Source organism: Callospermophilus lateralis, chromosome 7, assembly GCF_048772815.1.
Source record: "Callospermophilus lateralis isolate mCalLat2 chromosome 7, mCalLat2.hap1, whole genome shotgun sequence".
Classification (NCBI taxonomy): Eukaryota; Metazoa; Chordata; class Mammalia; order Rodentia; family Sciuridae; genus Callospermophilus; species Callospermophilus lateralis.
In genome coordinates this window covers 4,522,510-4,536,185 of record NC_135311.1, presented here as the reverse complement: position 1 = coordinate 4,536,185, position 13,676 = coordinate 4,522,510, and the positions used below count along the sequence as shown (strand labels likewise).

At 43.1% G+C, this 13,676-nt stretch overlaps 1 non-coding gene across 1 annotated transcript; it reads left to right on the top strand.

Moving 5' to 3' along the window:
- Positions 1-9,729: 9,729 nt before the first annotated feature.
- Positions 9,730-9,808, top strand: Trnav-cac (transfer RNA valine (anticodon CAC)). Its single transcript has one exon. It is a non-coding gene; the product is annotated as a tRNA-Val (tRNA).
- Positions 9,809-13,676: the final 3,868 nt, after the last annotated feature.

Genomic DNA, 13,676 nt, shown 5'->3' with positions numbered 1-13,676 from the left:
TTTCTGCTTCACTTCTAATTCCCTCATTTTGAAGAACCGTTGAAGTGTAATCCTAGATAATTCATCACTAGATGTTGTATTATTTTCCTAGTTTGTCAAATGCTCTGGCACTCTGTATTTTGAGTCCCACAATTTCTTTCTAGAATTGTCAAGTGTTCTTGTAATCTTTACAGGGAAACCCAGGCAGTAAGCTACATGAGAAAAATACCTGCTAAGATTAAACCTCTAGCAAATAAAGACAACACATTTTCTCCCCTTGTCAACTAGAACCCTGGGACTGTCTATTCTAGGAACCTGGCAGGTATGAATATTTTCCTGAAGCATGAATATCAGAGATTCTTTCTTGGAGTAATGTCCTATGTGAATTCTGTAAAACCTTGGGCATGCATGATCATGAGTGTTCTTGAAGATTACCTGTGTGGCTGACCCCTGTTGCTAGTGAAGAAGCTGAAGAGCAGCGTTTCCTGTGCAGATGTGGGATCTGAACTCAGGGCCCCTGCTCTGATCTGCTGTGCTGCTGTTCTCAGTGTACCAAGGCCTCACACTAACAGCTGGGTGCAGTGATTCAGTCGCTATGTTCGACTTAAAGAGATACCCAACTCCAATTCAGATCCATAGGGAGAGAGGTTTCAAAAAGCCCCAAATGCTCCATGATTCTTTCTCTCTCTACTGGTTGAGGACTACTACTTCCAGCTCATCCAGGAAAGAAGGGTCACAGTTTTACTTTCAAAGCTCCTCTTGAAGCTGTCCTGATTAGTTTGGTCACTGGGGCTTCAATTCCTTTGACCCCAGAGCCACAGCCTGCAGCTGATCAATTTGGAACAGCACAATTTGTTCTTGTGTTTCCAGTTGGCCCGCTCCCCCTGGCTCCTACACCCAGCCTCCCTTCACCTTCCTGTGTCTCTCTTCTCTATCAAGGTAGACCCAGCCCCTAGGACCCTGCCCATCCTCCCTCTTTCTCTGGTCTGAGCATCTCTCTGGGGAAGCCCAGTTTTTGCTCTCAGTGGACACTTACCGGGTCTCAGGCAGCACCGGTCTGTAGGCACCTCAGAAGGAGAGTGGCTGGAGGTGTTCTGGCCCTGAACCTTTTTATCCTGGCCTTGTCCTCCACCTCAGTGTGTGAGACAGAGCCTGGGCATGAGGGGACCACTTCCTGAAACCCACACGGTCCTGTGACGTGTGATGACTGGCTGTCCCTCCCCTGACTTCCTCTGTAGGCTCAGAGCAGCTGCTCCCAGCCAGGAATATGGGGTAGAAATAGGGGTGGGTGGGGTCAGAAAATCCCTACCACCATTTCACCCTGTTCTTCCTGGAAAACACCTGCCTTGCTTGATTTGGGAGATTTTTTTATTTTGAAGATTTCTTTTCTTTCTTTTTTTCTTTTGCATTCCAATTCTTAGCTCGATAGCCTCTCTCTCTCTCTCTCTGTGTGTGTGTGTGTGTGTGTGTGTGTGTTTTTTTTTTTACAGCAATTAAGAAGCTGGCTAAAGAATCTAAAAAACCTAGAAAGAATCCTGGTTCTACCACCTATTTCCCATGAGACTTAAGAAAAATGAAAGACCTCATTATTCTTGTTCTCATTTGGCAACTCTACAACAAAGATAACATAAAAATAACTCCCCAGGGGTGCCTGAGTCAGTGAGCTAATGCAAAAAGAAAATTTCTGACAGATTTTATAAACAAATGCCAACCCATCGATTTTTTAAGGTACAACTGCTTTCTAAGGAGATGGGATCTGGTGAGAAAATGCGAGAAACTTTTATTGAGGTTTTTAATGAGAATTTAGGAAAGAATAAAGTTTTGTGAAGGAGAGCGAGAGAGATGACTTGATTCAAAATTCAGATTTTTCAGGAGTTACATGGGTGGGCTTTGGAAAAATCCATCAAGGAGGACAATAAAAGGTAGAGGAGACAGATTGTATGAAGCTGGGACACTGCCTGGTGTAATGAGCCAGGAGAGAGACCTCCCAGTGGCATGGAGAGGGGTAGATGTTTAAAGCAGGAGTTACCAGATATTTCATATGACATATTTTCCTTTCATTTCATAAGCTTATCTCAACTTCTGGTCTCTTGGGGTTTCAATTCAGTTAACACAGACCTTTTTCTGGCAAGAAATATTGGGATGTTCATACTCTCAGGAGATTAAGGGAAAAGGTTAGAGTTTCCATCTGGGTTAAGACAGTAAGTCAGATAGCAAGAATCCCTACATGGTACCAAAATGCTATTAAACAAGTAGACTAACTTTTCCAATGAAGGAGAATGAGCTGGAAGTGATTGTGTTTAAGACAATGGAGAAGAACCCTGGAATTCCCTAGATCCCAGATGGATAGTGATAATGTCTAGGTCACTTTGTTCAGTGTGACTCCTGCCAGCTCTTGGCTAAAATGCGGTGTGTGTGTTCCGTATTTCTGTTTGTAACTGGTATTTCCTAGTGTCCTGCTCTTTAAATTGCTCTGCCTCTTATCTGCTTCATCCCTCCTGTTCTACCCCCATTTAGTTTCAAAATTGTTCTCTTTCCATCTCTCACTTACAGGAAAAATGGCCCCAGGTCATTAAGGGAATCTCATCCTGGGATCCCAGTGGGTTCGCAAGGGTCTCTAGTCTCTGCTGACTCGTGTTTGGGGCCTGAGCACGGTGACGCGTTCTCCCACCCCCACTTTAAGCTTTGCTATCTCCCTTCAGAAACGTTCTTAGGCTGACATGGCTTAGTTCTTTTAATTCATCCTTCCCTCTTGAAGATTTCTCCCTAATCTGTGTACTTCTAAAACAATGTGGTTCTAACATAACTGTGAGTCATCTTTCAAAGGTTTACAATGAACTCTCTTTGATTCTATAGTTTGGGGTTTTGTATTTACATATTCCTCATCAGGCTGCAAAGTAAGGCTGTGCCTTCAATGGGTGGCCAATTTAAAAGTCAACCTAATAATATTACCATTAACTTTATATGTGACTGAAGCCATCATCATCAGAACTCTCTGGGACATTCACAGTATAGCGGTTTAGTCTTATCACCCTGCAGAAATCTGGCACTGAATTACCTGGGTATGGCTCAGGCCATTCCCAAGGGTGCATCTCAAGAACAGTCAAGACATCGGTCACTCAGCTTACACAGATAGTTCTAATCCAGAAGCCAAGCCCATCATTCCAAGGATGACGAGGTTGGAAACCATTGTGCCCATGCCTTGTTCACCCAGGGCAGCACCCATCAATTATCTTGCATGGGATTAGGTAATAAGGTGCTAGCATGAGGTGACGTCATGAGCACTATTTCTCTACACTGAGGATCAGATCTTGCACTAAGACAGGAGTGATCGAGTGTGTTTCTCACATCATCAAGGCCTCCTAATCTCAGGGTATAGGAAAGAAGAATGCTAAGACCTGGTGAGAATTAATTTGCATTGTGTGAGTTTTACTGTGTCCCAGAACCAGCACTACACGAGTGATTTTTAACTTGTCTTTTTCTATAGCAAACTTCTGTTTATATACTAATAATGAATCAATACTTCAAAATCATTAGAAGAATGTATGACCATTTCTTTATAAATAGTTGAGTAAAATATTTTAATCATGGCAAAAACATTTTAAAATCTTACCACATAGTGAAAAACAATACTGCATTCCAGAAAGCACAATAAAAATAGAAGGAAAAAATAACCAACTAAGAAAAAATAAAAATAACTAGCTAAGGAAAATGAAAATACACAAGTCAGAAATAGTATCAAAATCCAAAAATATCAAGTTCTTATAATTTTATTGGAAACAAATTTGTCTACCAATGAATAGACAAAGCACAAGAAGAAAAAATAGCTTATAAAAATACAAATTACCAATACACTTTCAAAATTATTGTTTTATATTTGTTAATAGAAATAATCTAAGAAATATGTAGAAAACAAAGATGGTCCAGGGATGGGGCTTCTTAGATTTCTTTGTGTTAAACTGGAAAAGACTCCAAATGGGTAAGAAAATTCAATGTTGATAAAGGTAATGAAAATGAGTCTTATGCTTTTTGGAAACATAAACTAACATAACCAATTAAGATGGAAATTTGGTGATTCATTAGTCAACAGAAAATTATAGTAGTATGTGCAAATTAAAATTAAAATGAGCATATGCTTTTGTACAACAGTCATGTTTCCAACTATGCAAGTTAAGCAGAGAAACTTTAATAAAGAATGTATGCATAAGAATGATTACTACAGGAAATAACAGTAAGAGAAAATTATAAGATATAATATCAAACTACAGAATAAGTTAATCAATTTATATTAACCAGCAATAAATAACTCAGAAATATAATTTTAAAAATTATATTTAAAATAACAAAAATGTATAAGGTCTAAAATATAATTTGGGAATGAATATTTTGATAAAACAAGTAAACTTTATTCAAAGACAACTTGGAATACTGAATTCAATAGAGGGATGTACTATATTCATGGATGAACAGAAAGAAAATTATGGCAAAATAATATAATTCTTCATGAATTAATGTATATGATCAACAAAATTTCCATCAAAATTCAAGTGTTTTGCTTTATTTTCATTTTCTAGGGTATTAAAACTGACTAAAGTTCATATGAAACAGAAGAATTCTAGTAAGCACCAAGACAATCTTCAGAAATGATAGGACCTGAGTGATCAGATATCGCATTTGATTTTACATCTCGGGTAATGAAGGCAGGAGGACGGCCTCACAGGGATGGACAAACTGGCAGCGGAAGGCTTATCCACCCAGTGACAATCTACAAATGTGCGGTTATGACAGAAGAGTATTTAAGATTATTTGGGAAAGCAGAAGATTGGATTATGCTACTGAGACAATTGATTATCCATTTGGGGAAAATGTTAAAGTAAAGATAAAATGCACCAAAATACTTTTCTGTGGGGAATAGAGACCTCAATGAAAGAATCAAAACAAATCTTACAATTTTTTTTAGAGGAAAAATGAAACAACAGATTCTGACTCCATGAAAAGTCGGGATTTCTTAAAATGTGAAGAGTACAAGCAATAAGGTTTAGCTATGTTGAAAACAAGACCTCTGCTCATCAAGTGACACTATTAAAACATAGGGAAAGTGTATGCACACCACGTTTAGTAGCACACACTGCCCTGGGAAATAGAGAGATTTGCAAGCACAGATCGTAAGAGTCAGGGGCCAAGTTGGGGGTCCCGTGTGAAAAGCTTGGAAGATTCTGAGTTTTCCCTCAGGCCTGCAGACCTGGAGCTGAGGAGTCAGCACTGAGGGGCAGATGGGAAGCCTGGACCCCACTCCAAGGAGGAGGCTGAGAAGCAGGCCCCACCGAGGACAGGCACGGCAGGCTGTCACGGGAGTCACCTCCGCCCTCTCCGACTCATGCTCCAGGCCGCAGCCTCTGCCCTCAGCCCCTGGATGGAGGCAGTGAGCAGCACCAGTCATCACCTGCCCCAGGGCCACGTGGGCGTCAGGAGGCGCCCTCCCATGCCCAGGCTCTGTCTCACATGCTGAGGGCAGAGCCCAAGGCCAGGATAAAAGGGCCCAGCCTGGAGCCTCTCCATCCATTCCCCTGAGGTGCCCCGGCCCCTGTGCTGCCTGTGACCAGGTCAGTGGGAAGAGGAGCAGGAGGGGAGGCTGGAAGCTCCTCCAGGAGAGGGATGGCCCCAAGGACCCAGGGAGAATGTCTAGAAATTCTGACGGAGGAGGAGGAGCTGGGGGCGGGAGAGACTGGACGCCTCTGGTGATCTGTGTGTCTGCTCCAAGCTCTAGGTTCATCCTGTGTCCTTTGAATCTCTCGTATTCCAGAGAGGTCCTATTAACTCTTCATTCAGAAGAGCTGGTTTGGGGTATCAGCCAATCCCTTCCCCAGGCCTGGAAGGGATCACTGTGGCTTTCAAATACTGGGGACCAGGGGAAGCTAACTGGGGCTTGATAAGCTCAGACACCTGTGACCCTCACCCTCACCAGGTAACATTCAGTTGGTCAGGAGTGGTACCTGGGATCTACGTCAGATGCCCCAAAGTTGAATAGTGAGGAAGGGTTGAAGTTCATGATGCCAAGGAGATGGATGGAGGAGGCTGTGGGTTGCAGAGTGGGCATCACCAGACCTGGCGGCCACAATTACCTTGGAGTCCCACTTCCTCCATTTATAAGTGATTTGGGACAATGCTTTCCAAGGATGTCCCTCTCCAATTCTGACTGCAGTGCAGTGTACATATTGTCAGTTGTAGGATGATGAAATATATAAGTCATATATATACTCACACATATATGATAATAACAGTGTCTGTTAACAAGGCTATCTGGGAAATCCTTTCCTTTTTCCTAAACAGAGAGAATTGCATCTCTAAACTGCTCCTCGGTAGGATATTGTCAGATTCTGAGTGGTGCACAGTAGCAGGCGTGAGCCAGGTTTTGTGGATATCAATTTGCCTTCTCCACTTAAAGGATGTCCCTCTGGGCCAGGGTGTTGATACAGCTGTTCTCGTTTTCATGCTTTGTTGAAAGAAGAGAGTCCATTTCTATCTTATGAAAGCATCATTGGGTTCCAATGAGATGGCGCAGAAGCATTTGACAGACTACGCTAGGGGTCGTGCTCTGTGACGTAACCTGAACAAGTTTGAAAAACTTAAGGAGGAAAATGAGGGAAAAAGACAAGACAGGAGAACTCTGTGTCCTGGTCTGACTGTGTTTGTCCCTCCCTCAGCTCCTGAACACCGCCTGCCAAGATGTCCTGCCAGCAGAGCCAGCAGCAGTGCCAGCCCCCTCCCAAGTGCCCCCCCAAGTGCCCTCAAAAGTGCCAGGCCCCTAAGTGCCCCCCGAAGTGCCCCCCGAAGTGCCCTCCAGCCCCTTCCTGCTGCAGTGTCAGCTCCGGGGGCTGCTGCAGCTCTGGGGGTGGGGGCTGCTGTGGCTCCAGCTCTGGGGGCTGCTGCAGCTCTGGGGGTGGGGGCTGCTGCAGCTCTGGGGGTGGGGGCTGCTGCCTGAGCCACCACAGGCCCCGCAGGTCCCACCGCCACAGACAGAGCTCTGGCTGCTGCAGCCAGCCCTCAGGGGGCTCCGGCTGCTGTGGAGGGGGCAGCAGCCAGCAGTCTGGAGGCTGCTGCTAAAGAGGGACCCTGAATCTAGAAGATCTGACTTGGAAGAAGGAAACATCCACATGTTTTCTCCTCTTGCTCCTCCTCCTGGATCTGTCCAGGATGCTGAGCGGTCTTGGTGAAGTCATGGTGCTGAGAAGTCTAGCTCAAACCTCTGTGATCTTTCTCTGTTGTTCAGAATCTCATAGCTCCTCCCCAAACACCTTCGCTGACTTCTTTTACCTTATGGTGGCACAGACTCCATGTCCCTCTGAGTATGTCTCATCTCATACCCAGGCAATGAGATAGAATGTGAAATAATAAAGCCTGAATCCTGCATTTGTTTGCCTCTGCTGATTTTATTTGTCATGGTTCTCGTCTCCTGGTCCCCTCAAGCCTCAGCACCCACAGACCTTCAAGCTTTGCCACTTGTTCCACTGATATCCTTCATAGCGAAGCGATATTTCTTTGGTTGAGAATCCAATTCAGAGTCCCCTCGTGCTTAGTTGTCCTGATTCTTCATGTCCCCTACTCTGTGATGATTCCTCAGTCTTCGTCTCTCGCGACCTTGACCTTTTCCAAGAGCCAGAGGTTTAGTGTGATGATTCTTCTGGACTAAATTCAGATAATGCATTTCTGCAGAGATTCCCCCAAAGTGGTACTCTGTTCTTCTTAGGTCCTGAAATTAAGTCACACATGACATCTAATTGTCCCATTCTTGGTGACATAACTTCAGTTTCCCAAGTAGCGGGGATTGTCGTTGTATACTACCATGTCCAACATTCAAATCTTTATTACAAATTTTTTCGTATTCTTAAAATATCTTTCTGACTTAACAATTAAGAAACAATTTCTTATATTTTTTATTAGTTTTAGACTATCATTTTATCCTCTATAATTTACAGAAAGATTTTAGGGAGAGTTAAATGTAAATTCATCAATGTGCCCACTCATGGCTTGTTTCAGGAGGAAAGTGAGAGAGAGCACAGTGGAAAATCAATTCAGCATGGAGTTTTCTCCCTCAGCATCTCAGCCCTGCTCCTTATTGTTACCTGAGAAGACAAGAGAATAACGATAAAAGAGACAGGTGGATAGGTGGCCTCAGAAAGTCTTGGCTAGACACAGACATTTACTGAATGGTCTCAAAGCCATCGGTAGCTAACATCCAAGCCTCAGGATCAGGCCCAGTGATGCTGTTAGCATGCTGCTGATTTAGCACCTAAGTCCATGCTGCCCTGTCTCAAGACAGAGACGTGGGACAGATGACCTCTTCTCCCCATCATTTAGCAACTGGGAATGGGGCTCCTGGGTGAGCCAAGACAGGATATCCTGGTCATGTCCCCGTCCCCATACCTAAGCCTATGGGAAGAACCTGGCACATGCGTTTCACAAGTTAGACGGTGGCCGACCTCCACAGGGTGACGTGGCCGACGTACGTCACTGTGTCGCTCTCAGGGTGGTCTCCTGTGAAGATGGCCTAAACCATTGTAGAGTGGTATGAAGTCATGTCAATGCCAATGATAAAACACTTAAAATTCTATTAACCACCCATCTACACTTAACTTTTGCCTAGTTGCTGATGAAATATAAGGCTGGAGTTGTGTTGTCAATGCATTTATTAAAATATCGTTTGTAGGCTGTCTCACATGAACAGTATCTAGATCCATGTCTGCATTTATATCTATATCTGTTAAGACCCATGTCCAAGTCTAGCATACATTTACATCCCTATCTAAGCACACACATGCATATAGATGATCAATTAAATGCAATACTCTAAGATACCCCAAATTTATGAGCACATACATTTCACCAGATATCGTTCCTCCATGTCCATTGTAACCTGGATGTGGGTACATTCAACCAATCTCGAACCCATGCCATGCTCTGGCAAATGATTGCGGATACTTCCTGAAGGGAGAACTGTTTTCACATCATTAATGCTAGGTCTCATTGGCTTTCATCTAATTAATTTTCCTATTTTTTTAAATGTTGCACTCCAGACATGGGAAAACACACACACACACAGACACACACACACACACACACACACACACACACACACACACCACACACATACAACAGGGGAAAAACCTCATTCCCTTTTAATTACCAATAGACAATTACTTCTATTTCCCCTCTCTGATCCTGTTGTCCCTCACAACAGTCTGGACACTAATCTTCTTCATCTCTGCTATAACATTCACGAACCTGAGAAGGAGCAATGTGATTTCCACAGCGTGTCTGAGTTCTGCTCCAGGATGGTGTAGAACACACGGGTGCACACACACATACACATGCACACCTATACACAGGTCCAGTGGGATGGCCGGGGGCATTCCCTGAGGGCCAGGACACACCAGGAAGTTTAGAGGCTTTTAACTAAAATTCAAAGAACATCAAGAAAATAAGAAAAAAAAATGGCTTTGGAGGCCTGGCTCCAAGAAGAGGTGCTGAGGGTTGGTCCTGGGAACTGTTCTGATTCTGTGTGTCAAATGTGCTCATAGGACCTGCGCAGCTGACGAGAGGCAGGGCCTGTCTTGTCCACGTGCTGCCTTGCTCTCAGGGGACAAGAGCCCAAACCAGAATAAAAGAGGTTCAATGATTCTGTTCCTATGTCATAATCAGGAAAAAAACTTTCCCAACCCCATAAATGATGAATACTAAGTCATTAGTAGGGGGTTGGAGTTATAGCTCAGTTGGAAGAGTTTGTGCCTCACATGCACAAGGCCCTGGGTTCAATCCCCAGCACTGCCCAAAAAGAAAGAGAGAAAGAGAGAGAGAGAGAGAGAGAGAGAGAGAGAGAGAGAGAGAGAGAGAAAGAAAAACTAAGTCATTAGTAAAGTCTGGTTTAGGTCTGCGTGCTCCTTAAGGGAAAAATTCCGAAACCCTTCTATGAAATATGGCCTCAGCCCTACCTCTGCTGTAAGCCCTTGCCACCCACACTCACTGAAATGTTCTGAGCTGAATTGCATCATTATTCCTGCCACAGCACCCTGGCCCTTGCCTGCCAGGACAACGCAACTCAATTCCATCATTTTTATTGGTTACTCAATTCCTCATGTGACCTGGCACTTCAACGAGAGTATAATAAATTCCTTGACATCCTGGCTTAGGGTTTACACTGGACCTCCATTAGTCCAACAGAGGACTATGCACACAACAGATATTTCATAAATTTGAAGCCTATTCCTTGCATGAGCATCGACTTTATAGTTTATAAATAGCTGTACTTTTAAATCAGGTCACGGTCATAGGAAACTACACTCTGCGATAGGCCCAGCAAAGTATGTGTGGGCATGTCACCTTGACAGATCTGCCACTGTCGCATGATGTTCATTCTCCTGCTCATGTTGTTCCCAAGGCTTTAGGAATGGGGAAGTGGTCAGGATACTGATCCCTTGCTTTTCACAACAGCAGGTCCACTCAGAAGCTCATCTCCTGGTTTCTAGGATGATGGCGTGAGATGCCACCTGGTCCATGCCTCTGTTTCCACACAGGGACACACCCAGGTCCTCATCTGACCTTACCTGGACAGAGGTGAGGAGCCACAGCTCACTCGTATGAGGGAGACTGCAATGAAGTTGGCCATGGGATTTACTGGCTTAGATGTCCAGTTAATATAAACTTCTTGTCTAGCAAATCATTGACTTTCTGAGGATCTCCATTTGTCAAAGTGTCTCTTTAATGTGGTCAAATATTCACCATCTCATAGGATGTGAGAAAATGCGGCTGAGATAGCATCAGAAGAAATTCAAACTGAGTATTTGACCTCTCTGTGTGCTCCACGGCCATTACCAAACAAATTGGTGATCTTTGGGGGCTTTTCTTTCATCTTCTCAGACTCTTTTAACAATTATGACAAAAGGATTCTATAACTCCTTGACAAAAATCAAATAACACAACTTAAAAGTGGGCAAAGGACTTGAATAGATATTCTCCAAAGGCATACAAATGGCCAGCAGGTATATAAAATGTGCTCCACATCAGTGACCATCAGGAAAATGCAAATCGAAGCACAATGGGACATCACCTCACGCCTGTTACAATGTCTGTTATACAGAAGGTGAGGGGTGGCGAGAGGAGACAGGAGAGGACAAAAGGGATCCTTGCCTACTGTTGCTGGGAATGTAAATTGGCGTAATCAGTCTGAGAAATAATACGAAGGATTGTAACAAACTAAGAGTAGAACTACCTCAAGATCCAGTAAAGGCTCTTGTGGGTATAAAACCAAGGGGAAAGGTGTGAGTGTTTTGAAGACCATGTACTCCTATGTTCATTCATACCAGCCACCGTGTGGACACATCCTCAATGTCTGTCAATAGATGGGTGGATAAACAAAATGGGATCTGTGTGTGTGTGCGTGTGTGTGTTGAAATATCAGCTTTAGAAAAATAAAAAGAAAGTCCTGCCGTATATGATCCTGATAAGCTTAAAGAATATTATGTTGATTGAAATTTGACAAAGAAAGACACACTTTGTGATCTCAATTATATGGGGAAATCTAAAAATGTGGGACTCCCAGAAAAATAGAGTAGAATGGTCATTACCAGGAACTGGGGGAGGAAGACCTGGAGAAATGTTGGTCAAGAGGGACAAGGGTTTAATTATTCAGGATAAGCAAACTCTGCAGAGCCTGTGTACAACGACGTGACTATAGTTAAAAACACGTATTGCATACTTGACATTTGCAAAGTCAGGAAACCTTAAGGCTCTTCACACACACACACACACACAGATGTGATAGATATACTAATTAGCTTGGTTATTGATGTATAGTTCACAATGTATTCATATATCAAATGAGAAAGCTGTATAATATATAATTTTTTTTGCAACTATACCTTTAATCAAGTTGGAAAAACTAAAATAAATTTCACAGAAAATTTAAAAATTAAATCTAAAAGAAAATTCAGTTATTATTTTGAAGAGTCTTTTAAAAATATGTTTTCAGTGTTGTGATTTTTGGCATCTTGAATTCATATACATTGAACTCTCCTATGATTTCTAAATCACTGTACTGAACATTCTTGTCCATTTGTTCTTTATTTTTATATTTTTATGTCATTGAAAAAAATCACACAACAACTTTTATATAAAAAGGTATGTTCATTTATGTTTAGTTAGCTTTTTCGCTGCTATAACTAAAAGATCTGACCAGAACAATTTTAAAGGAGAAAAACTTTATTTGAGGGCTCATGGTTTCAGAGGTCTCAGTCCACAGAAGGCTGGCTCCACTCCTCAGGGCTTGAGGGGAGGCAGAACATCATGGCGGGAGAGGGTGGCACAGGAAGGCAGCTCATATGGTGATCAGGAAGCAGAGAAAGAGGAACAAAGAGAGGGAGAGAGACAGAGAGACTCCATGGCAAGATACAAACACATACACCCAGGCCATGCCCCAATTCCCACCCCTCCTCCAGCCGTACCCTAAAACTTCAGTTATCACTCAGTTAATCCCCATTAACTGGGGATTAATTCACTGATCCGGTTAAGACTCTTACAACCCAGTCATTTCTTCTCTGAAACTTCTGCATTGTCTTACATGTGAGTTTTTGGGAGACACCACATCTAAACCATAACAATTCACAATTTTAATTTTCTACCCAATAAACACTTGTTAAATGAATAAAAATCACCCAAATCCCTATAACACAGAGCAGGTGATGATTTGTGCTCCTGCCAACGATGAATTCTGTGAGCCTTTTGAATCTTTGCCAATGTTTTATAAATCTAACAGCTCCCTTCCAAAAAGATGAGTTATGTCCCTTCATTAAAAGTTGAATATCTTTAACAATATAATCTTAGTGTCATTGACATTTCTTATTTTTTCTTCTGTTTTAAAATCAATCATTCATGACTTCCATCAAATCGTTTATCATAATATGTGGCCATCTTTCCTAGCTGGCAACCAAATCTGGGTTCACACAATTTGACTATTCCAATAACTCAGGAACATGACAAAGAAAGCACACAGCCACACAGAGTAACCTTTCAATAATCTGGAGACGGCTCTGCCAATTTAAGGGTCTGTGGAAAGCGAGCCACCGGAATTCTTTATTCTTATATAGGGGACACACAAGGGGAGGGCCCATGGAACATTCTATCCCCAAAAGGGCAAAGGGGCAGGGTTACAAAGGAACAGGTGATGTAGCTCCATCTCCGTGGGTGATACCTGCACCTGGAGCCACGCCTTGTTATCTGAGCTGGGGTGATGCCCAAGTTACTGTGACCTGGCAACAGGACGTAAAAGGTGTCAGCCTCCAGGGCAGCTCCCGACAGTAATATTTGCTTTTTAATTCTTAATTTCTGTGAACACTATGTTATAGGGGATATTGGTTAGTCAGCTTTCCATTACTTTTACACAATATGTAAACTAATCAAATTATAGGAAGGAAAGGTTGATTTGGGCTCACAATTTTGGAGGTTCCAATCCATGACTGACTGGCCCTATTGCTTTGTGCTTGTGACAAAGTGGCACATCATGGAGGGAGCACATGGCAGGGCAAAAACTGCTCACCTCACGTCCAAGGAGCAGAGAGAGAGGGGCAGGAGCCAGGCCCACAATCCCCCCCAGAAGACCTCCCACCAGGCACCGTCTCCGGAAGGTTCCACCACCACCCTTGAGA